At 39.3% G+C, this 24,051-nt stretch overlaps 1 protein-coding gene and 1 pseudogene across 2 annotated transcripts in view; both read right to left on the bottom strand.

Annotated features, from left to right (window-relative positions):
- The window catches only part of ELOVL6 (ELOVL fatty acid elongase 6), a 135,449-nt gene that overhangs the window by 58,284 nt on the left and 53,114 nt on the right, over positions 1-24,051 (bottom strand). The gene's annotated exons all lie outside the window — the stretch shown is intronic.
- LOC130835051 (60S ribosomal protein L34-like) lies at positions 22,294-23,985 on the bottom strand (annotated as a pseudogene).

Genomic DNA, 24,051 nt, shown 5'->3' with positions numbered 1-24,051 from the left:
AAATATAAAGTTAAATAATGCTTTGTGTTAACTTAAAATAAGCTTAGGCTTCTTCTAAAAGAGGGAGTCATCTAAGGAAGCATTAATTCTTACCTCTTCAAGTAACCAAAATTTATCATTTATAGTTGTGTTATGATTTTTCCATTTTACTTGGAAGAAAATTTTTCTTTAGCCAAATGCGCGATTTAAATGGATTAAAACTGTCTTTCCATTCTAGGATCTCTTTGGTAAAGGTTCAATTACAGTCAAGATGAATAATAACTTGCTGCCGGCCCACTTACTATTTAATGTGGATAGATGACTTCCCTTAAGCTTCAACAGTAATCCAATAATACTTCATATTCTGACAGGTCTCCATAGCTGGGTATAATGGTAACACTACATTGTTCTATTACCAGATAACTAGTAATTTCTAGATGGTATGGACTCTCATTTGGTAAGTCTTAAATGCACAATCATATAGCACAAGCTTTAACTGTAGGGACTTAATAAATACTTCTCAGGATGGTGATTCTGTAGCTATAATTACGAAGTAACTAACCAAATAAGGATCACCCAAACGAAATACTGATATGCTTTGAGTTTGTCATGCTTGTGTTTCCTCCTTTTCTCCTTTTATTTATATCAATGTGAATAATGAAATAATTAGTGAATGTGAATAATAACTAGGCCATAATTAATCAAAACAATGATTTATCCTTCATCCTTAGAGAGCTGGATTTCTTTAATATGATACCTTGTTCCAAAACATTCCTAGATGTTTTTTCTATTCTGACCTATTCTGAGTAGCTGCTTATGATTTGTATTTATTGTTCTGTCACATAACATTTTTTAAAGGGTATGTATATATTTTTTGAACTCCTGGGATACCACTGAAACCAGTACTTAGTAGCTCAAGTCTCTCTAACGCTGACATCAAGATCTCTGCCAAGTGACTTGTATTCCTTTGGAAGTCAGACAAGTTTATTTGAGAGTGGTAGAACTTTCATGTGGGTAGCATTTTACATAGGATAATCACTAATTAACACCTTGGGGAGAGGACTTGAGCTCCTTTATGTCAGTGACCTTGTTTTAATGGCTACTCTGTATGTGTGAGACACAAGGAGTTGTGAAAGGGGAATTTAAGCTGTGAGGAAGTAAAGGGAAGAAAAGAAAAGGAGACCTAAAAGCATCTCCTACTTTGGCTGATCTACCTGGTACATAGAAAGTTTCACCTTCGGGCTTTCCTGGTAGCACACTGGTTAAGAAGCTGCCTGCCAGAAATAGACACACAGATGTAGGGAACAAACATATGGACGCCAAGTGGGGAAAGTGGGGGGGTTGGGGGGGTGAACTGGGAGATTGGGATTGCTGTATATACATTACTAATAAGAAAAAAATATCAAATTGTACACTTTAAATATATGCAGTTTCTTGTATGTCAATTGTATCTCAATAAAAGTTCTTAAAAAAAGGAAAAAAGAATCTGCCTGCCAATGCAGGGGACACAGGTTCGAGCCCTGGTCTGGAAAGTTCCCACGTACTGCAGAGCACCTAAGCCCATGTGCCACAACTACTAAGCCTGTGCTCTAAAGCCCAAGAGCCACAACTGATAAGTCCATGCTCTGCAACTACTGAAGCCCATGGGCCTAGAGCCTGTGCTCTGTAACAAGAGAAACCACCACAATGAGAAGCCCACACACCACAACGAAGAGTAGCCCCCACTCTCCACAATTACAGAAAGCCTGTGTGCAACAATGAGGACCCAACACAGCCAATAAATAAAAAAATAAAAATAAATAAATTTATTTAAAAAAAGTCATGTAGGTTAAAAAAAAAAAGAGAAAGTTTCCATCTTCTAAGTCAAAGAGTGTGAAGCTGAGAAAGTATGTTACTCAGTAAGGCCACATCTCTTTGAAAATTTCTCCTTTAAGGAATCAGGCTCCCTGACTTCAGACTATACTACAAAGCTACAGTCATCAAGACAGTATGGTACTGGCACAAAAACAGAAAGTAGATCAATGAAACAGGATAGAAAGCCCAGAGATAAACCCACGTACATATGGTCTCCTTATCTTTGACAAAGGAGGCAAGGATATACAATGGAGAAAAGACAGTCTCTTCAATAAGTGGTGCTGGGAAAACTGGACAGTTACATGTAAAAGAATGAAATTAGAACACTCCCTAGCACCATACACAAAAATAAGCTCAAAATGGATCAAAGACCTAAATGTAAGGCCAGACACTATAAAACTCTTAGAGGAAAACATAGGCAGAACACTCTATGATGTAAATGACAGCAAGATCCTTTTTTTTTTTTTAAATAAATTTATTTATTTATCTATTTATTAGCTGTATTGGGTCTTCATTGCTACACACGGGCTTTCTCTAGTTGTGGCGAGTGGGGGCTACTCTTCATTGTGGTGCACTGGCTCCTCATTGCCATGGCTTCTCTTGTTGCAGAGCAGGAGCTGTAGGCACGCAGGCTTAAGCAGTTGTGGCACATGGGCTCAGTACGTGTAGCTCACGGGCTCTAGAGTGCAGGCTCAATGTTGTGACACATGGGCTTAGTTGCTCCGTGGCATGTGGGATCTTCCTGGGGCAGGGATGGAACCTGTGTCCCCTGCATTGGCAGGCAGATTCTTAACCACTGTGCCACCAGGGAAACCCCAAGATTCTTTTTGACCCACCTCCTACAGTAATGGAAATAAAAACAAAAATAAACAAATGGGACCTAACGAAACTTTAAAATTTTTTGCACAGCAAAGGAAACCATAAGTAAGAAGCAAAGACAACCCTCCAAATGGCAGAAAATATTTGCAAATGAAGCAACTGGCAAAGGATTAATCTCCAAAATATACAAGCAGCTCATGCAGCTCAATATCAAAAAAAAAAAACAAACAACCCCATCCAAAAATGGGTGGAAGACCGAAATAGACATTTCTCCAAAGAAGACATATAGATGGCCAACAAACATATGAAAAGATGCTCAACATCACTAATCACTAGAGGAATGCAAATCAAAACTACAATGAGGTATCACCTCACACCAGTCAGAATGGCCATCATCAAAAAATCTAGGAACAATAAATGCTGGTGAGGCTGTGGAGCAAAGGGAACCCTCCTGCACTGTTGGTAGGAATGTAACATGATACAGCCACTATGGAAAATCCACTATGGAGATTCCTTAAAAAACTAAAAATAGAACTACCGTATGACCCAGCAGTCCCACTACTGGGAAGGGGAAGCTGGGATGAAGTGAGAGAGTAGCACTGACATTTATATACCACCAAATGTAAAATAGATGGCTAGTGGGAAGCAACTGCATTAACACAGGGAGATCAACTCAATGATTGGTGATGACCTAGAGGGGAGGGATAGGGAGGCATAGGGAGGGTGGGAGGGAGGTTCAAGAGGGAGGGGATATGGGGATATATGTATAAATAGAGCTGATTCACTTTGTTGTACAGCAGAAACTGGCACAACAGTGTAAAGCAATTATACTCCAATAAAGATCTGAAAAAAAATGAATATGATTACATTGGTAAGAGTATAAATATACTAAAGAAAAATAACTAATCATCTTTGGTAGATAATAAGAAACTAAATTATTATTTTGAAAATTAGAAAATGAAGGTGATAGAAGTATTATTATATGAACTGTTGTGGTGAATACATGAACCTGTGCTTGTGATAAACTGTGTTGAAGTAAATGTACACACACACAAATGAGTATAAATAAAACTGGAGAAATTTGAAAAAAGAAAAAAAAAATTTCTCCTTTAGGTCAGTTGCTGATTCAAGTCAGATTTCAAGGTTCTGAAAGTAACTGTAGGACATACACGAATAGGAGATTGTAAAAATCAATGAACAGAAACCTCAATTAGAGAGAGTCCGGAGACATGAAGGGGGAGCTCTCCTGCCCTATGACCACAGAGGAGCCCAAGAGGAAGAAGAAGAAAGACTCCTCTTCTTTCCTGGCAACAACTCAGCCAATGAAAAGCCAAGGACTCTTCATTTACTAAGCTCTCCCCACTTCCTTTTCCCCTCTAAGTGCTTTCTCCTCCCCTTCCTCTGTGGTGACTTGCACAAGGTCCAACATGGTTGTAGACCCCAAATTGCAATTCTCTGCTAATGCCCAATAAACCCATCTTTGCTGGAGAAATATCTAGTCATCTATTTGTTTGAGGTCAACAAGACCCAGAGACTGAAGGAAACACACTGCTTTTTGCCAACAAGATACTCAGTGGATGTGTGTGGTAGTTTAAATTTGATAAGGTATAAAGGAAGGTTTTCTGGTGAGGGATCCTGAAGTTATGCTCCTGGAGCTCTAGCCAGGGCTGGACTGTGTCACTTTCTTGAGAATTTCACCAAGATTTCATAGAGGCATTTTCTATATTAAAAATAATGGAAAATTTTTGGCAGTTTTTATTCACAAGTAAATTATAACTGGGAATTAACTCTGTGCCCAGAAATTCTGACAAAGAATAATTTTGTGAATAATAATGGAATATGTCCATAATTAATACAAATGAATGGAGACTTTATAATTGCAAGACAAGTCATGACTAAAGAAAAGGGTGTTATTATAATCTGTTATGTTCGACCCAGCAAATCATGTGTGACTTCTGAGCTTCTTTGAGTTGCAAACACCTCTGCTTCTCATTCTGCTTTCCCCTCAGATGCTAATTTGAAGATCACAGGTTCTCTTTGTTTAAAGTGAGAAAACCATTGTTTTGTAATTCCGTATTTCTATTGTCAAACTAGGTCACATCAAAGTAGAGTTACATTAATACAATGGATTCAATGACATGGCTACCACGTCCCTTTCCAGGAAAGTACACACCTCTTAGGACAGACCTGTTGTAGTATGTTGCTTGTACATTTTCTGTCAACATATTTTTCCCCCTTGCCACCTTTTAAAAAATCTTGAAAACTTCTGTTTTCTTGTTAACGTTCTTTTTACAATTGGAAATAAGATCATTGTGGAGAAAATACTTTCAAAATGTGTAAACACACACACACACCCCATAAAAAATGCCACCTCTCTAATACTTAAATTGGCCAGATACCAATTAATTATCTTTGTTTCTCTAGATACTTTCAGTTGTTGAAAAATGCTGACATCCATCCATCCATCCTTTCAAAATTTAATGACCTTTTTCATTTGCAGTATGGGAGTAAATTCTGCCTCTGCTAATCTGGTTAGAAAGACAGGAAAAAATGTGTGTTAGTGCCTTCATGTGGACCCTTAAGGCTTTGGATGGTAGACGGAGGCAAGTGATCTTGGCTGGGAAGAAGTGGTGGTGTTAGGCGTGAGCTAGGCCAGGAGTGTATCAGATCAGGCAGATGCTTTGGAGCAGGGAAAGCCAGTTTGGAAATAAACGTAGGGGAAAGTCAGTGTGCAGAGTTCTGAAAACTGCAGCAGAGTTAGGACTGCATAGCTCAAGTTTGCAATAGGTTGTAAGGTAGGTGGCCAATAATTTGTTACTACTAATAATTCAAGTACAGTACTCAAATTTGTGGCTTAGTTTTCTTTTCTTTCCTCTTTAAAAAAAAAAAAAAAAAAAAAGAATAGATTCACTCATGCACATAACATTATATAACTTGGATGCGAGGAGGAAGAATGACGGATAGTGATTCCAGAAAGAGAGATGGACCATGGAGAGCACTGAAGTCTTAGAGCTGGGAGGGGCCAGAACAACAAAAAAAAGATATGCTCACAGAGAAACTTGGCATTAATTACTTCTATTCTAAAAGGCAGATGTGGCTGAAGTTTGATTCTAACTGCTCCAAGTCAAAACATTCTGGCATATTCCCCACAACCTACACTGTTAGCATCCGTAGCTGCAGGAGTTACTGAAGCACACATATGAACGGAAGGATCTTCTTCAATGAGTTGCTGCTCTTCACAGGAATTATCAGATGGGACCTTCTTTAAATTTTTATCTAAGAATGAATATTCTCCTGTTCTGAGAAAAGTTTAGAAAATGGCTAGGCTAATCATGGCATTATGTCAGTCAGGCTGTGTCCTGAATTGTCACATAGAATAAAGGTCAATTTCAATCCTAAAGTATTGCATCCTCGAGAGATACAAGAATATTTTTGTTTTGGAAAGCATGGTTGAACCTAACGGATCAGGAAGAATCAACATCAAAGTTAGAATCTGAGGATAATAAATCAAAGAAAGAAAGAATTCTTTGACAGATGTTTCTAATCCCCTTAAAAAGAGTAAAACTATATATACTACCAACTGTAAAATAGATAGTCAGTGGGAAGTTGTTGTATAACAAAGGGAGTCCAACTCGAGGATGGAAGATGCCTTAGAGGACTGGGGCGGGGAGGGTGGGGGGGACTCGAGGGGGGGAGTCAAGGAAGGGAGGGAATACGGGGATATGTGTATAAAAACAGATGATTGAACCTGGTGTACCCCCCCCCCAAAATAATAAATAAATAGAAGAAATGTGGAAAAGAAAAAAAAAAGAGTAAAGCTTGCCACAACCTCTGAATAAAACTTTAGCTAAAAATGTATCAGTGGTCTTAGACAAATCTCCCATCTCAAAGCAAACTTATAAAGAGCTCTGCATTCACGAAATAATTTCTAGCTTCTGTTTTGTTTTGAGAGTACTGCTCTCAACATTCTCATCCTGACTCTTTGGTAATGACTGTCACTTCAAGTTACAATTTTCAGGTAACTGTCTTATATAGTACATCAGCTACTGGTGCTAGTCATTCAAACTCTCGCGGCCATTAAAAAACAAACAAAAAACCAGTACGTTCTGAATAGGAGAGGCAACATGCAGAAAGAGAATCCAGAAAGTTTCATCAGCAATTCAGTTTCATTGTGCTAATGCCCTTAAAGAAATGCCCTTTGTTCTAAGAAACAGAAAGCTTTCATCTGAATTTCCAATGAAGAAATGCTCACTTGTTGATTATTTTTAAATATAATAATAAAGATAATATAGAAAGCATACTATAATTCTGAAATGGCTCCTATTAAATAAGAGCAGTTAAGTGACACCCATCACCAGATTAAACTTTACCTCCTACAGGCTTAAAATCTACTATGTAATATAAATGAGGTATTAGTGATTTTTTCCCCCTGAATATGAGATTTTCTTGGACCAGAGGTTGTATGATGTATAATTACGGGCTTGTGTCAAGACTGCAAGCTTAAAAATAAAATCTTGTCATCCACTCCAATGGCCTGCTGACCATAGAAATATAAAATTAATATAAAACATTAAAATTATAAAAATAAGATCAGAGTCAAATATAAAAATCTGTTTGCTGTTTGTCTTTATCCTGCAGAAGCCCTAATGTTCTGTAGATAATAGATTTATCTGAGAGCTGGAGACTAAAACCAGAAGTGAAAAAACACTATAAAAGGCATATGATTATTCACAATGGAATGGAAACCGGATTTCAGGTTTACAAGATTAAGTCCAATTCAGACATAAAATGTTCCCAGATTTAAATCAAAATGACAGCTGCACAGATAACTGTATAAATAAGCATAAACGTACCCAAATCTGAGAGCACTTTCTCTATATTCAAGGGCAAACTGAACTGATAGATGATCCATTTCTGTTCTGTTAACTACCTCCTCTTATTTATAAAGAATTTTAGTTGACATTCATTGCTTCAGACAACTTTAAAGAAGATGGAAGATACTATCAAGGAAAAAATTACATACTTTCATGCTAACTACTGGGTGATTAAATATACCATTGCACTCATTTTCTCCTGGATGTAAATTTTGAAAGGGTATTGGGGAAGCAATGAGAAAATATCCCCAAACACTATTTCTGGATTAGGGAGAAAACAGCTCAGCAATGATGAGTTAGTTCATGGTGTAAGTCATGGACACTTTTTTTTGGTCACCAGATCACATTTACATAAGAAATGAAGCCTGAGTAAAAACTAGCAATGAGAAGAAGAAGCAATGACAAATTGCTTCAGACATTTTTTCACCCATGAGATAGCACCCAATTATCCAAGCAAAGACTATTTCATCTTGCTCTTGAAAATAATAATATGCCAAGATTTTGATTAGGGTATTCACACTGCTACTTCAAAATCTGAGTGCTCATTCAGTGACCTAAGATAAGGCCTATAGGCACGAGCTTTGAGAAGGCTGGTCATGAGGAAAACCTGCCTTATGAATTGGATTGTATTACTTTTCCACTGCTGCAGAAACAAATTCCCCAAAATTTAGTGGTTTAAAACAACATGAATATATTATCTTATAGTTCTGATGGTCAGAAGTCTGAAATGAGTCTTGTGGCGTTAAAATCAAGGTGTTCCCAGGGCTGCATTCCTTCTGGAGCTTCTGGGGGACATCTTGTTTCCTTGCCTTTTGGGGCCTGCCCGGATATTCCAGAATAATCTCCTTATCTCAAATTCCTTAACTTACTCATATCTGCAGTCTCTTTTGCTCTGGAAGGTAACATAGCTACAAATTCCAGGGATGAAGGCATGGACAGCTTGGAGGGACTATTATTCATCTTCCCATATGAATTACCCTGAAGAATAGGATGGTCTAAAGCCCTTTTTCTATTGTGACATAGAGAGGAATCCCCGACAGATTGCAAATCCTTCACCTTTCATCTTGGTTTACTAGATGAAAAGGCGTCTCTTCTCTCCAACTCAAGAAAGCATTTTAGAATTCAAGGGGCTGAGAGTCCACTGTTATGGACTATCCAGAAGCCACTCATAAATATATAAATTCACAAATACCAGTACTTGAACTCGTATTAGTAACATATGACTTAGCATGGACCCGGCACCAAAGCTTAGGATTTCTACTGAAATACAGTTTGTTAGAAATTATTAGTATGCATTCAATTTATCCCAATGGTCACAGGTTCTAAAGTGCCAATTTATACTATTTTTCAACAACAGAGATTATTTGATTTGTGGCCATCCTCTGAATTTCAATCTTAAAATATATGCTATAGGCTCCATCAAGCACATTTTCCTGTTTGCAGCAACCCATTTGTTCTATACTTTATCACTCTTGTGTTAAATCCCTAAAGAAGGAGTCTTCCTCTCGAGAGGCCTACTGAACAGCAACATGTGACACAGATGGCAACCCCCTCTTTTCTGTGACACTAGCTTCGCTTGGTTCCTGGGACACTATATTCTCTTATTTCTTCTCCAACTTCACCATCTGCTCTTTTTTTCATTCTCCTTTGCTGGCTCCTTCTTCATCTCCCAAATCTTGGCAGTTTGGAGGGCTCCCAAGGCTATATCTGTGGACTTCTTTTCTTTTCACCTACCCCCGTGGTTCTCAGAGGGGGTGATGATTTTGCCCCTCAGAGGATATCTGGCAATGTCTGGAGACATCCGCACAACTGGAGGAGGACTGGCTACTGACATCAAGTGTGTAGAGGGCCTGCACGCTGCACAGGACAGCTCTTCACAACAAAGAATTATCACCCCAAATGTCAACAGCGCCAAGGTCGAGAAACCCTGGACAAGAGAAGTATAAAGAAAGAGATTAAGAAAAGAGAAATCAGAAAACACAAGAGAGTGTGTGTTGAATGTGATACAGCTTCAAAAAACATGTCCATTGGTTAAAATGACATCATTTATGCTTTCAGATACACTCAGGCTGAATTGCTTCGAACCAATTCCAAGCTCAGAGTAAACAGAGTAAACGCCTGGTTTCAAATCAGCAGTTTCATTTAAAATCGAAAATAAGACAAAACCATCAATTTGGAGGACTATTTCCCTTCACTATTCTAGAATTAGGTTCATTTCTGCCTACAATGGAATCATGGTCCAGCTGCCCTGTGAAGCCTGGAGTGATCAGTTCTTACAAACCGTATACCTGTTGCGATGCTTCCCTTGCCAAGATCATTCAGACTGCATTTTATAATCTCTCCAGGCAAGCGACGTTGTAAAAATACACCAGACTGTCACGACCTACACCTCTAATATTGATCTTACATGTTCTTAGCCAATCTCTAATAAATCAAAGTATGACAATTTGATAACAAGAAAGGTTTCTGTGACGCAAGCTTTTTAAAAGTAACTCTGCTTCGTAAATCTCAGAACTATACAAGAAAAGTAGGTGTTATAGGCTCAAGGATGCCAATTGCAATGAGCAAAATCAACTGCATTGTTTTCTAAATCTTAGAGCACATTATTTGATTATTTTTATTGGCCACCCTCAGGCCTTTTGTACCCTGCACTTCTGCCATGTTGGGAGACACTGACCCTCCTCTGGTGATTGTGTACCAAGCTGAACAGAGTTGGGCAGGAAGCTGCTCTCGACTATGCGTGTGTCATCAGTTTCCGCAAGGGGAACGAGAATGAAACCTGCCAGAGAGTGGCCAGTGTTGGTTTAGGAGCTTTTTATCTTTATATCTGTTTTCATCGGTTCCCACAGAGACTTTCACTTTGCTTTTTTTTTTTTTTTAACCCCCTTTAGTTACTAGAATCAAAGCTAGGAACTATGGTAAAAATTCCTCTTGGGAAAATGTTTAATAGAAAAATCTCAAGGTGTATCAGACAAACACAGAAATCAAGAGCACAGCTCCTATGTCTCCAGAAACTGAAAGGGGAATTTGTTCCATTTCTAAAGTTTCTTTTTACTACTAGGTTGTGAGACAAGAATAATTTCTTCTTCACTTTCATGGCAGGTGAATCCTGAGACATGACTAAGGTACAGCTGGGATTTATCAAGCATGGGTTCTGAGAAAAGAAATTCTTAAAATAGCAATGCCCAGAGCATCCTTTTCTTCAATCAGACAGTTTCAGAAGGAAGTAAAAATGCTTAAGGAGAAGAGTGTGTATCTGACTCATGGTTTCTTTGAAAGCTGGAAGGTTAATGTGTCTTCCCATATTCCCAAGAGCATTCCCCTTGGGAATGTGCATTAAGAGGGACACTGTGTCCTTGAGATTATTCACGGTGACATGCAGAGCTGTATTGATAGCCATCACTCTGATAGTAAACCTCAGCCTTTGCTTTTACTATTTTCTTTTCTTATTAGTCAAGACCAACTTAGCTACAAGATTTGGAAGAATATTTTTTACGTAGCTATGTTTAGACATAAAGGTCCTGCACCCCTCCCCCTCAAAAAAGTAAAACAATAAGATTTGGCAAGTGTTTATTCAAGATGCATCCTTCAGTCTAAAGCATTTTTGAACCAATCTGAGAAATTCTAGATGCCCACATGCTATAACATTTTAAAGTATTTACTGAGCATCTACAGTAAATCTCTAGTACATGAGTTTACTGCTCTACAATAGACACAAAGTTGAACACTGGCTTGGAAATGCTGTGCACTGCTCCAGACCACTAAAATAGGATGTTTTTCAGTTTGGTCTAAGTGATAATAACCTGTTTAACTGAGCACTTAATACATTCTAGGCGCTGTTCTTAGTGTTTCCGGGACCTGTTATGTAAATGAGACATTGTATATTTCAGAGAACCCACGAGCACATCCATTTTGCAGACCAAGAAACTAAGGAACAAAGTTAAACAATAACTTATACAAGAATCCAGAGCCTTTAAGTGACAGTGCTGAGATTTAAACCCAGGCAGCCAGTGTCAGTTCTGTGCCCTTAACCACTACATTGGGTTCTTATCCAGAATGTTATATACTTCTGAGCTGGTTCTTTCAACAATGGTGTACCACCACTTTTTCCAACTCCCCATCATTCTTTCTGACATTCACAAACATAAATAATCACTTACTCTTGGAATCCACTTGTTCTTCAAGTAAGTATTCCTTCCTTTAACTCATATTCATAGGGCTATTGATTTTAATAGAGAGAACTAAATTGAAGGAGAGAAACTAAAAAATAGTGCCCTTGCTTAAGAGGTCAAAGTCTCCAGAGAATACATCTCAAAAAGCCACTGCGTGCTAGAAGCTGACTCCTTTTCCAATCTGATGTTTGCCTACTTTTTTTTGTATGCTAACAGGCACATTCCCTGGGTCACTTAATAGTTGAAGGTACTTTGGCATATTACACAATTTTCCATGCGATTTCTTTGTAATCTTTGGCATAACACATAATTTTCTGCCTTTGTGTCTTCCCACTTGGGCTGATTTACTCTGTCGTTCTAGCTGTCCAAAAGGACATGCCATATTCCTGTGCTTTCAGATCCTAAAATTTAGTATTGAAAAATTATTGAGGAAACATGTACATGACTGTATCTAAGAAAATGTAAACATTAAATCATCCAAAGAAAGTACTTTATATTTTCCAACTACCCTATTTATTTAAACAGGAATGTCATTAATGCCATAAGTTATAGGCTCTAGAGGAATTTTAATAGACTTGACGTTGTCGCCCAAACTATGTCTAAATGCTTTCATGTGATTCAAATGATCTTACCTCTGTCTACTCTGAAATCATGTCCTATACCTTCCTGTGGAACATCCTATGCTACAGCCATACTGTGATTTGCAAAAGACATCACATCCCTTTGCCCCACCTTGTCTTTCTTTACACATGCCATTCTCACTACCTTGAATGCCCTTCCAACCCATCCTTGTCATTTTGTATATCTTCGTGAAGATATTCCCCGACTGCTTCTAGGTCAACTGGATTAACCCCTCCTTCATCACCTCTGCACTTTCTATACACCTTTTGCCTGCCTATTATAGCACTTAATTCTTTATACTTCACACATAAATTTATAGGTCTGTAAAATAACACCGCCTTCTCAGGTGTGTGGTAAATCATCAAAATACTGTACCTGGCAGCATCTGCCACATTTTAAGTCCTCAATACATGGTACCCAATGCAATTGCTTATTATCAGGGGAAAAAAATAGACGTTATAAGAAGAGACTCAAACGGCAAAAATCAGACTGGTTGGGTCTCTGTGGTAAAAGGTATTTCAAGTCCTGTTTAGTCATTTTAAAGGCACACATGATAAGGGAACATCTGTGGATTTGACATTAGCTTTTTGTGAGTACTTTAAAAAGAATAAACAAGCAAAACTGCACTGTCCAAGTTTGTCATATACAAGAGCTTTTATGAAAACACCTCATTCAGCTATCTCAGCTTGAGAATGAAGAGAGGTAACATTGTGGAACAATAATTCGGACTCCTTTATTCTTATAAAAAGTCCTAGACAGGACACAGGACATAAGTTTCTTAGATGGCACACAGAGGTCACTCTTGAACTGAGCTGTAAAGTACTGGTCCACCTAAAAGTATGTTTAGAAACAATAACAATTAAAAATGGCTATAAATAAGGCTACTAAATTAGGTATTTCTAAAAAGAAAAATTTTTTAATGTTATGGATAGATACCCTTCTTTTCTCCTGACCTATTTATGGTGGGAGGAAAAAACGGATCCTTTTATGGTCATGTAATTACTAGGCTACCAGTAAAGGGAAGAGTTGAATTTGACCATTTGGCTGATTTACACTGCAGTTAAAAGGCCCATGGAATGTTAGGATATTAATATTGTACAATGCTCATTCTTTGCACAACTTACAGCATTTTCACAATCAAAAATGTTGATTGCAGCAAGGCTGAGCTGAAATCAGATTGGCCATGCAGCCACATGGGTGGATACAACCGTGCTGTGATGTTGCTTCTGCGTTGGTGGCGAGAGGTGAAAGCAAACTTGGTCATAAGGTAAAGGTCAGATCTAACCCAGATTTGTAAAATTGGCCTCATTTCTTGGATGTCAGCAGACATTCAGAGGGTAACTGCAGGATACAGCTGTGGCACAATCTGATTATTCCAAACCAGCTACTGACCAAGAATCTGCCCTCAATTCTACATACCTGGCTTTGGGTGACCCTGACTGATCACGAGCAAACAGCCATCAGCTATTTGACCGTTAGTGCACCTTGAGCTTTGGGCCACAACAGCTGATGATCCTAGGTCACTGGTTTTCAACCTCTAGTCCTGCCTTTTGCCTATGAGGTCCTTTAGAGCTTTACGCAAAAAGGGAACATCCAAGGGAGTCTACTCATAAGTCAAAAAGGACTGAAATTAAGAAAGGGCTTTGGGAGGCTCCTTTTCTCATCAATCTCCTCCTCACTTGGCTCCTCCTGGCTGCTTGGGGCAGAGAAATGAGCAGCTGGGCTAGAGCTGCACTCATCAGAACAGTCAAGCGGCAGAGACTGGACAAGCAGTTCTCAGTACAAAGTAGCTCCAATGAGATTTTTAATCTCAAGAGCAGCATGTGATGCCGAAATCTAACCTCTATTTTTAGAATTAAATCTTTCTCCCACCTACAAACCCTTTGAATAGGTCCACTGTGAGGTCCATCAGTCTATAATATTCTCATTAAAGACACGGCATCCATATGACCACGGGCAAAAGCAGGCTTGCCTGACTGTACATGGGCACTGAAGTCAAGAATTCCTATCCATAACTGCATACGATAAAGCAAACAGGCAGAGGTTTTACCTAAAGGACGTCAAGATGATGACTCCTTTTTTTTTTTTTCTCATTAATTTGATAATCTGTGGGGTATAAATTGACCAAATCCAACAATTTATTCACTGAAATTTATATGGCATATGTATACTGAAAACTTATGTCTGGTCTTCATAGCTTCCCCAAGGAAGAAAAGTTGTACATTTTGACAGCACAAATAGCCACACAGAGAAATAAAATTTCCATATTCTTTTCCAACTCCAGTTGGAACCCCTGATTATTCAATCGAGAAGTACTTAATCAAGCACCTACCGTGTGCCAAGCACAGTTCTAGGCTCTGGGAATACATCAGTGAACAAAACAGACAAAAAAGCCCGCGCTCATGGAGGTTACACGTCTGGAGACAGACAATACATAAGAAAATGAAAATAATAAGGTATGTTACAAAATTATACATATGATGGAAAGAAGAGAAAGTAAAGCAGTATGAGGAGAAAATGCGGCAGGAAGTGAGGGACACACCACAATTTAAATAAGGTCATCCGGGCAGACACATTGAGAAGGTAAATTTGAGCAAAAGACTTATATTATAGTAAGGAAGTGAACCACTCTGAGAAAAGCTGTGTAAGGCAGAGAAAACCCGGGCAAGAACTGTCTTCCTTGTTTACGTTTACCAGGTTCTGCCAATTTTGCCTTTGGAAATTTCTGTACCCTGAGATATCCTTTGAGTGTGTATCTCTAAGTGTTTATCTGAACAATAATTCTGCTTCCTTCAGTATCTTTTCATCTATAGATAAATACAGCTATGTTTGCATAGTCATAAATATCATTCAGGAAGAATGAGCATAAAAGTATCTAGACTATCGTAAAGAAAGTTTATTAATTTGTATAAGCAAACAACGTTTTACTTAGGGGGTAATTATAATTGTAAATCTGAGTTCCTAAGAAATCCCCAAACTTCTGAGTTTCTGATCTCTTGTGAATTAAATTAGTCTGTAGACAAAAGATGACGAGGTACCATGGTAGAATCTTAAATTAAGACAGATCTAAAGTAGCTTGACACTAGAGATAAATTTCTTTAATCTTTCTCATAAAGAAGATGTGTAGTGTTCTTTCAGGATTTCCTCCTGCAAACCCGAACCTGGATATACAAAATCAAAGGCTGGTTCTTCAAAATCTGACAGGATTATTCCCCAACTAGAGACAGAATTTGATTTTCTACAAGCACACTGCTTCACTGGCAAACTGGTTTTAGGTCCAAGTAACAAAAAAAGGGATAATAATTCCTGACAAGGACAAGGAAATAAGTTTTCAGTTTTCTTCCTGAGTCAGCAGGGGGATGTAGGACACAAGTGACTTTTTAATGTATATTTCTCTAAACCTACATATGAGAAGCAAAGCCCAATGGTACTATGGAAATCAAAACTTTAGAAAAAGAGGCAAATAAAATGAATAAAATATGACTTTAAAACTAAAAAAGGAACTAAGTGAATTTCTTTTAAAATATACTGTAGCAACTATCTATTTCCATTAAAAAAAAAAATTAGGCTTTTTATCCCAGAGCTTCAGTGAGCTGCAGTTAGGTTTTAAATTTTCGACCAAGTAATAACACTATATACACTATAACCTAATCCCAATTTTAGGAAGTCACCATAACACTTCAAATATAAGGTATAGCTATTTCTTTAAAGGCCAAAAATTTACAACTTACTTTTTAAAAAACTCTGTATTTCCCTAGTTCATCCTTTCTAATGTCACGAAAGATATCTTCACATCTTTATAGAATTTAGTTCTCTCTAAAGAAAGGGATGGATTAAAAGTTAATTTTCGTTATTTACTCCTTATTAAAAAGGTATGTTGAGATGGTTGGTTTATGGGTAAGTTTTATTTTCTACTTGTGTTTTTATGCGACATATTTTAAAAGAGGATATACTTATTATTTTCATAATAAAAAAATAAAAACAATATAAGTTTTACTTTGAGTGAGAGAGGAGAGCTAGAGACTGGGAGTGAGAAATAGAGACTGAGAAACCTGGCCAAAGTGAAAGTCTTAAACAAAAAACGTCAGATCCTAGTCTGAGTTGGGAGAGAGGAGGGCAGAATCAAAAAAGGAGGGAGAGGGGCTTCCTAGGTGGCGCAGTGGTTAAGAATCCGCCTGACAATGCAGAGGTCACGGGTTCGATCCCAGCTCCAGGAAGATCCCACATGCCACGGAGCAACTAAGCCCGTGTGCCAAAAAAAAAGGAGGGAGGCTTGGAATTTCCAGTAACAGCCCCTTTGGTGGCTTGGGAGGCCTTTGAAAGAAGTGTTTCTATGGAAGGTGGTGGGAGAGTAGATGCCAATTTTCTCTCACCTTCTAACTTGATTCCTGATAATATGGAATAAGTTTATGCGGACTTAAGAGGTGCTGGTCTTCTAACATCCATATACAGGTATATATTTTCTAACTAGGCACTTTTGTAACAGGGAAGAGCTAAATCGGACTCCATGTTCAATCTGTTTCTTTAATCTCTGACTTTAACCTTTGCTTTTTGCTGCTTGTGTTATTATAATCATACATGATGGCCTGCCTCAGGGAACCCTGCCCCTCTGCCTCAATATTAAACTAAAGTGCCTCTGTTCAGCTCACAGGGAGATAATCTGCCCTGCCCACCTGTGAATGGCTGCAGAAAAGAAGAAATTAACACATCCCTTCACAGAGGCTGGTCATTCCCTGAGATAGTTTGCAAGACCGATGGCCCTTTTCTTCCTCACAGCCTTTCTGCCTTTTTACTTAATTCCCCACCACCTCTCCCACTCTGATTGCATAAAAGAAACGGGCATCCAGACCCCAATAAGATGGTTTTTAGGAGACACTAGTCTGCCATCTTCTCAGTCTGCCAGCTTTCCGAATAAAGTCATATTCCTTGCCTCAACACCTTGTCTCCGATTCATTGGCCTGTCATGCGGCAAGCAGAGTGAGCTTGGATTAGGTAACGTTAGTCCCCTTATAAAAGAAAGCTCTGAGTGAGGTTAAAGAGAGAAGACGACTGTCTAGGAGAAGGCCCTTTCCTGACACTGAATCTGCCAGTGTTCTGATCTGGGACTTTCCAGCCTCCGGAATTGTGAGAAAACTTTGTTACTTAAGCAACTCAGTCTGTGGTATTTTGTTATAGCAGCCTGAACAGACTAAGAACAAAAAATAACCCTAAGAAAGTCTGCACTTCAATACGACTCATGAGACTTTCAGACTTGAGCTTGATCTACGTCAAGATCATCGTGATTATTGAGCTCCTGGTCTTCAGTCACCACCATCCCTCCGGGTTCCTTGATTTCTTACCTCAAAGATAACACAAATATAATTGATTTTGATGTGCATTACATCTTACAATCAAATAAACTTCCGGCTAATATCACATTTACAAAACCAAAAATCGGTGCATTGCAACTAGCAGAGACTTTGACAAGAGAGGAGAACTAAAAGAAAGGAAGAGTGGCAGACAATCTTTTGTACTCCGAGTTAACAGAGACAGGACACTGCACTGCAGCTGCTCTAGGACTCAGAGGATGAGAAGGTAAGCCTACATCTCACTAAGTTTCTCATTTCTGTGAGCATTTAACAAACACATTAATCTAAAATTCTTTGCCCTTTAAACAGATAACTGAAACCTAGGAACTTTCTCTTCATAAGTAATGTGCTACTTCAGTTGAAAGATATACTTTTTTGGGAATTGCTTGGAGGACGATGGTTTAGTCTAATAACAGATCAAAGATATTCATTTACCTCCTAATTAATAAAAATTTACAAAGCCTTTTGGCTTATCGTAAGAGTTTATCTGGGCTAAGAGTAAGGAGAGTTCTGATTCACTCATTCTTTCATATTGCAATTCAGTAAATATTTATCAAGCACTGACTGTGTGCAAGCCATTGAGGAGAGTTAACAAAACAGACACACTCCCCAGCACCTTGGAGACTTCAAAGTCTTTGGGAGGTAGTAGAAAGGGGAATGGGAAAGTGGAAGAATAGATAATAAGGAAACACTCCTTATAGGATGCAGTCTCACCCAGATTTAGACAAGAGGAGTAAGTGAGTGGAAGCAGCATGGGCAGAGACTGAAGCAAAAGAGAAAAAGCACATTCAAACAACTATAAGGAATATAGTGTGCTTGACTGTCAACTCCTAAGAGTAGGTTTTGAGAGTTTTGAGTTGATGGTCCAAGAAATATGTAGAAACAAGATTATCAGGGCTCTTCTAGACTATGTGTTAAAACATTTCTTTTTAATTCTAAGAGCAATAGGAAGCCACTGAAGAGTTTAAATGAATGACGTTAACGTGCTTTTGCTTGTGATACACAGAGGTTTCTCGCTGATAAGATCAAAGCAGGAGCTTGAGTAAGTCTTGAGTGAGTAGCACAGGTTTTAGATAAGGGCAGGGCTTGGAGCCGAGGCTAAGGCAGGAGTGTACGATGCAGATACCGGAGGTCCCCAGTCTGAACATTCTCAGCTGGGGAGTCACTTCGTAGGAGCTGATCATATGGTCTAATGTTCAATGTCTGGGTATATGAGGTTAGTCAAGCGACTTCTGCCAATTACTTTTACTCTACCCATCTGTGAGTATAGGGAACCTAGCAAAGCGTCGTATGTCCTCCTGGTTTTGGTGCTTATCGTGATCTTAGCTGTGAAGTTATGCTCCCTCCTGTGTCAACCAGCGGTGCGCGATAATGTCAGTTTCAGACTAAGAAAACACTCGACCATCTTCCCGACCAACAACGCAGAACTTGTAAAGTGCTAAGTTCATGTGGAACACATTTGTGAAAATACAATCAGTGTGTGACTGATTACCAAGATTCTGTTATGAACTGTATATCCATGACTCAAAGGTAAAATAAACCTTTTGAAAGCACAGGTTTATCTTGCTTTATGCAACAGATTTACTCCCAGAAAACTGTATAAATTGTTATAAACTAAAGTGTATTTTGAAAAAGTTTAGGGAGCTTTCCTACGGAAGAGAAATTTAATGATTACTTGTAAAGATCAAATCTTGTTATTGTATTACGTATTTTCTCAAGTGAGGCACACCTATCCTGGATTGTTCTCACTTCTGACCAGATGACAGGAGAGTGTCCCCACTGTCATCTCCTGGAAAGTCCCCAAGTCTCTCAAGAGATGGCACGACACCAGGACATAGTAAACGATGTGCTCCATAGATGTCCTTTGGTTGGAATCCTAGATTCAGTGGACTGGATCCTTAAGGAGGCTGTCTAAGGATGGCGGTATGACTACACTGCCAATCGCAATACCCTTCTCCCTGGCTCCCTTCCAGTGATTGGTCTAGGGGTAGTCATGTGATAGAGTTCTGGCAATGATGTGTAAGTAGAAGTGGACAGATGGGACTTCTAGGGAAGCTTGCTTGATTTAGCTGACATACGTTTTGGGGTTTCGCTCCCCTGCTCTTCTCTCTCCTGCCTTGTCAGAGACTGGATGCCTGGTGGCAGCCATCTTATACCCATGAGAGAGAAAGTCGGAGGCACAGAAAGATGAAATGAGCTTGGTTTCCAGATGGCGTCACTGGGCTGCTTCGTCAACAGATGGCGTGCTCTGGACTTTTGTTGAATGAAACAAGGAAATCTCCATACTTAGTTAAGGTTCTTTTTGATTTTTCTGTTAGTTCCCAACATACTCTTAATCAATACCCTGAATTTCTATTCAAACTTCTCTGAATATAATGTACAGAGTTCTTTGCTACTGAAATATATGGACTGCTGCAGTGATTTAATAATGTGTGGGAACAGGAAGCCATTACCTCCAAAATGTAAATGTTTATATAGTGACATTTGTCAAGTCTCCTTCTATAAAAAATACTGGGCAACCTGATCTATTGCGTTGTTACCAAAAAACAGCAGGAAGATAAAACCCCAAAACTCTCTACATCCTGCCTAGGCATTTTGACCACAATTACTCTCACTTAGTTGAACTTGATTGGTCAAGTATTAAAAATGACCAAGTCCTGAATGCTAAAGCAGAATCGACATTCCCTTGGCCCAAGGGAATGACTATCCAGAAAAACAGAAGGACAAAATGTTTTGTGGGCAATTTGAGGTGAATTACAGTTACACAATAAGCACTGCACAAACCAGCCAAAAGCATCAGCCACCAGGGATTGGATAGTTCTCTTTAAGCAAACATGTGGGCTAAAGTTCACAACAGCTATACTTATTCAAAGGTGCAACGTGTCTGGCAGGCTCCAGGATTTTCAGACTAGTTTATATGCACATGACTATAAATCCTTGCACAATACCAAAGACAGCAAAGTTAGATTTGTACATGAGTATTATATTGGCACTTAAATGCCTATAAACATCAGTAAGTACATATTTCTGTTCAAGGAGATAGTACGTGAGTTTAAAAGATCACTGGAGACTTCTCACTCCCAGTCATGTACAGAAGCTCCAGCTGCACTGTTTTTTTACTCTCTTTGTATATAAATAATCTTCTATAGTTAAGGAAGTCTCCTAAGCACTGATTTCATATTATGTATAGGGGCTACCTTGGACGTTGAACTGAAAATGATGAAACACACAACATATCTGCCATAATGATTTTCAAACTCCTGTAAGCCGTCTGGAGCTATGCCCAGTGGTTTGAATTTGCACAGAGAGAAACTGAGTTCCAGAGAGGTGAGACCAAGCGCTCACCGAAAGAACTAGAGGAGTCACCTGGGCTGCTTAAATCCAGTTGTGCGGATTATTTAATTTGAACTGTTCAAATTGTTTATTAAATTGTTTAGAGTTGGCCACAGGACTTCCAAATCCCCAGTTCATTTTATGACACAGAGGCAAACTTTTCTCTAGGAAATTAAATGCTCTTTTATATACAGGATGAGTTTTTATAGAATTATCAGCAACAAATCCAAGTTACTACAGTGTATGTGAATTAAAAAATATGCTCAAAGGCTCCTGCTGATTTGTTCAGTTAAAAATATTTGTTGAATACATATACTCATAAAAATTACCTGGGGACTCTGTTTAAAAAAAAACCCCAGAAATTGTGATTTTCTAGGTCCTACAGGGGAGTGAAGGGCCCCAGGGTGTGAATATTGACAATGGCTAAATGATTCTGACATGGGAAGGCCTGGGGATCCCACTTTGGGAAACACTGGTCTATACTGTTCTAGATGCCGGAGATAAAAATCCTCAGACTGCTCAGGTTGGTGAGAGACACAAGGAAACAACAATTTTCCAGTTCCTTCCAAATATTCAGAGAGGTATGAAGAGCACAGGAGAAGGCATAAAAAGGAGGGCAGAAGTGAAACTAAACTCTCTTGCAGAATGCATCAGTTTTAAAATTGTAGAACAGCTAAAGAACAGGAGAAAAGGTGCTCAGGCAGGAAGCACGGCGGGGACAAGTGCTCAGTGAGGTGTGTTGGAAACTGGACAAGGAGTCTGGACCGACCAGGGCACCAGAGTAGTAAATGAGGTTGGAGAATTAGGAGGTAGTATCCTGAATAACTTTTCTGTCTACATGGGACTAGTTTGAACGTTTGATCCTGAAGGCATAGGGGGCCACTGAGGCTTGAGGCAGGAGGGGCAGAGTTAAATAAAATTTTTAGAAAGCTCTGGGATTTCCCTGGTGGTGCAGTGGGTAAGAATTCAGCTGCTAATGGAGGGGACACAGGTTCAATCCCTGGTCGGGGAAGATCCCACATGCCACGGAGCAACTAAGCCCGTGGGCCACAACTATTGAGCCTGTGCTCCAGAGCCCGCGTGCCACAACTGCTGAGCTCTCACGTTGCAACTACTGAAGCCCACGCACCTAGAGCCCAAGCTCCACAACAAGAAGCCACCTCAATGAGAAGCCTGCGCACATCGACAAAGAGCAGCCTCCGCTCTCTGCAGCTAGAGAAAGCCTGCGCACAGCAGAGGAAAAGCAACACAACCAAAATTAAAATAAATAAATCTTTTTTAAAAAATTGTGTTTTAGAAAGTTCGCCCAGCCATGGTCACATGGCGGACACCTGGGGTAGTGTAACCTGATGGAGGTGGACAGCCCAGGTAACTGCAGTTCTCATTAAGAAGCCAGAACTGGTGAAGCCAGACGAACATCATCTGGAAGATGGTAACCCATTAGAGTAATCATTCCCTATGTGAATTGAAATGAATTCAACAGAGGAGGTAGGTCTTAGTAACTAATTTAATGTCAGGAGAAAGGCAAAAGGGAGGGTAGGTGGTGGTTCTTAGGTTTCTGGTGTGTGTGACTTGGTAGCTGGTATTAGTTTTGTGGGTGGTAAAGAAGTGGTATTCTAGTATTTACTAATAGATAGTTAATAAGAATGTGTGACTTACTGGTAGAAAGTGAAAGAGACCCATAGGGTGTGGGACTTAGAAATATCTGGGCTGATCTGATATCCAAAGATATCTATTTGGAAGTCACCCACATTTGCATGGTGATGGTGGAAGTCACGAACCTGGATGAGGTCATCCAGGGGAATATTCTGAGGATCAGGGTAGAGCCTAACTGGGAGGGTGTTATCACCATTTAAGGGGGAGGTGAAAAACAAGCAGGAAAGAATAAGAAGAGACAGCCAAAAGATAAGTGGAAAACCAAGGAGGGTCATGGAAAAAAGGTCAAAGCAAAGAGAGGGTCAAGTGTCCTGAGCTATCAAGTCAGGGAAGTGTTGATAAAGAGTGTTCCACGCTGACCTGAAGTGGCCTCTGGGCTGCCTCCTCTGTGCATGGTTCATTCACTTCTTCAAATATTTACTAAAGTCCCCTGGGTGCCAGCTGCAGTACAGATAAACCTCAAACCTCAAGGACAGCCTCATCCTACTTTGAAAGCATAGCAAAAGCACTTCCATTTCCTTGCAACATGCTACACTCTGTACGCTGTGAACAGGAATTGAATTTGTATGCAAAGCACTGCGTGATATCACACTTGGGCAAAAAGAGGTGGGGTGAGATGCTTTAGGAAGATGGGGCTTAGAGGATCACAGGAGCCTGAGATGAAAGTGGGGACGGGAGGAAAGGGTGTGGCAACATCACCTCTTCATCTTCTGACCTTTTATTCCGTGTAACCCTTGACTTAACTCCAACATCTGCCTGGGGAGGGAAGTCCTGTGCTGGAGAGAAGTAGTTATTTCCCAACATACTCTTTTGGTATTGAAAGAAGAAAATTAAGATTGGTGAGTTTAACTCTTCTTAATTAAACTAAAATGTTTCTGGGCTCTGACTACACTTTTGAAATCTCATCTCAGTTATTTAGCATAGTTACTTTTTTCTTTTTTTAATAGGACAAGTCTTTTAGGGTTGTTTTTAATTACGCAGAAAAGCTTTTTTTTAAAAAACGCTTTCTGGTTCTAAGCTTGTGCCTTTCACACTTTGACCAGGATTTTCTGCTCCTCAATAAGGAAAGTGAGCTCGATCCTGTCACAGACCTATTTATCACACGTGGACCCACCACAGGCCCTGCTGACATGTTTAGGTAACCTCCTAAGAACTTTCCAGTCTCATAGCATGAACTCCTCAGCACATGCCACATACGGATTTTGGTGGTTTTCTCAACCTTCTTGGTATAAAAGTAATTCTACCAGGGGTTCGAGACAGCCAATTTTTGTGAGAGGCTGTATCGCAGGATAGCCTACGATGGTGTGTCAAACTCACGACCATGTTGAACGCCTCTCAACACCATTCCCGAAAGGGCTTCCACTTCTTAACATTGCTCTGAAAACTTAAGATCTA

The sequence above is a fragment of the Hippopotamus amphibius genome, chromosome 13 (genome assembly GCF_030028045.1).
Source record: "Hippopotamus amphibius kiboko isolate mHipAmp2 chromosome 13, mHipAmp2.hap2, whole genome shotgun sequence".
In the NCBI taxonomy this organism is placed as follows: domain Eukaryota; kingdom Metazoa; phylum Chordata; class Mammalia; order Artiodactyla; family Hippopotamidae; genus Hippopotamus; species Hippopotamus amphibius.
This window is presented reverse-complemented; position numbering and strand designations above follow the sequence as displayed.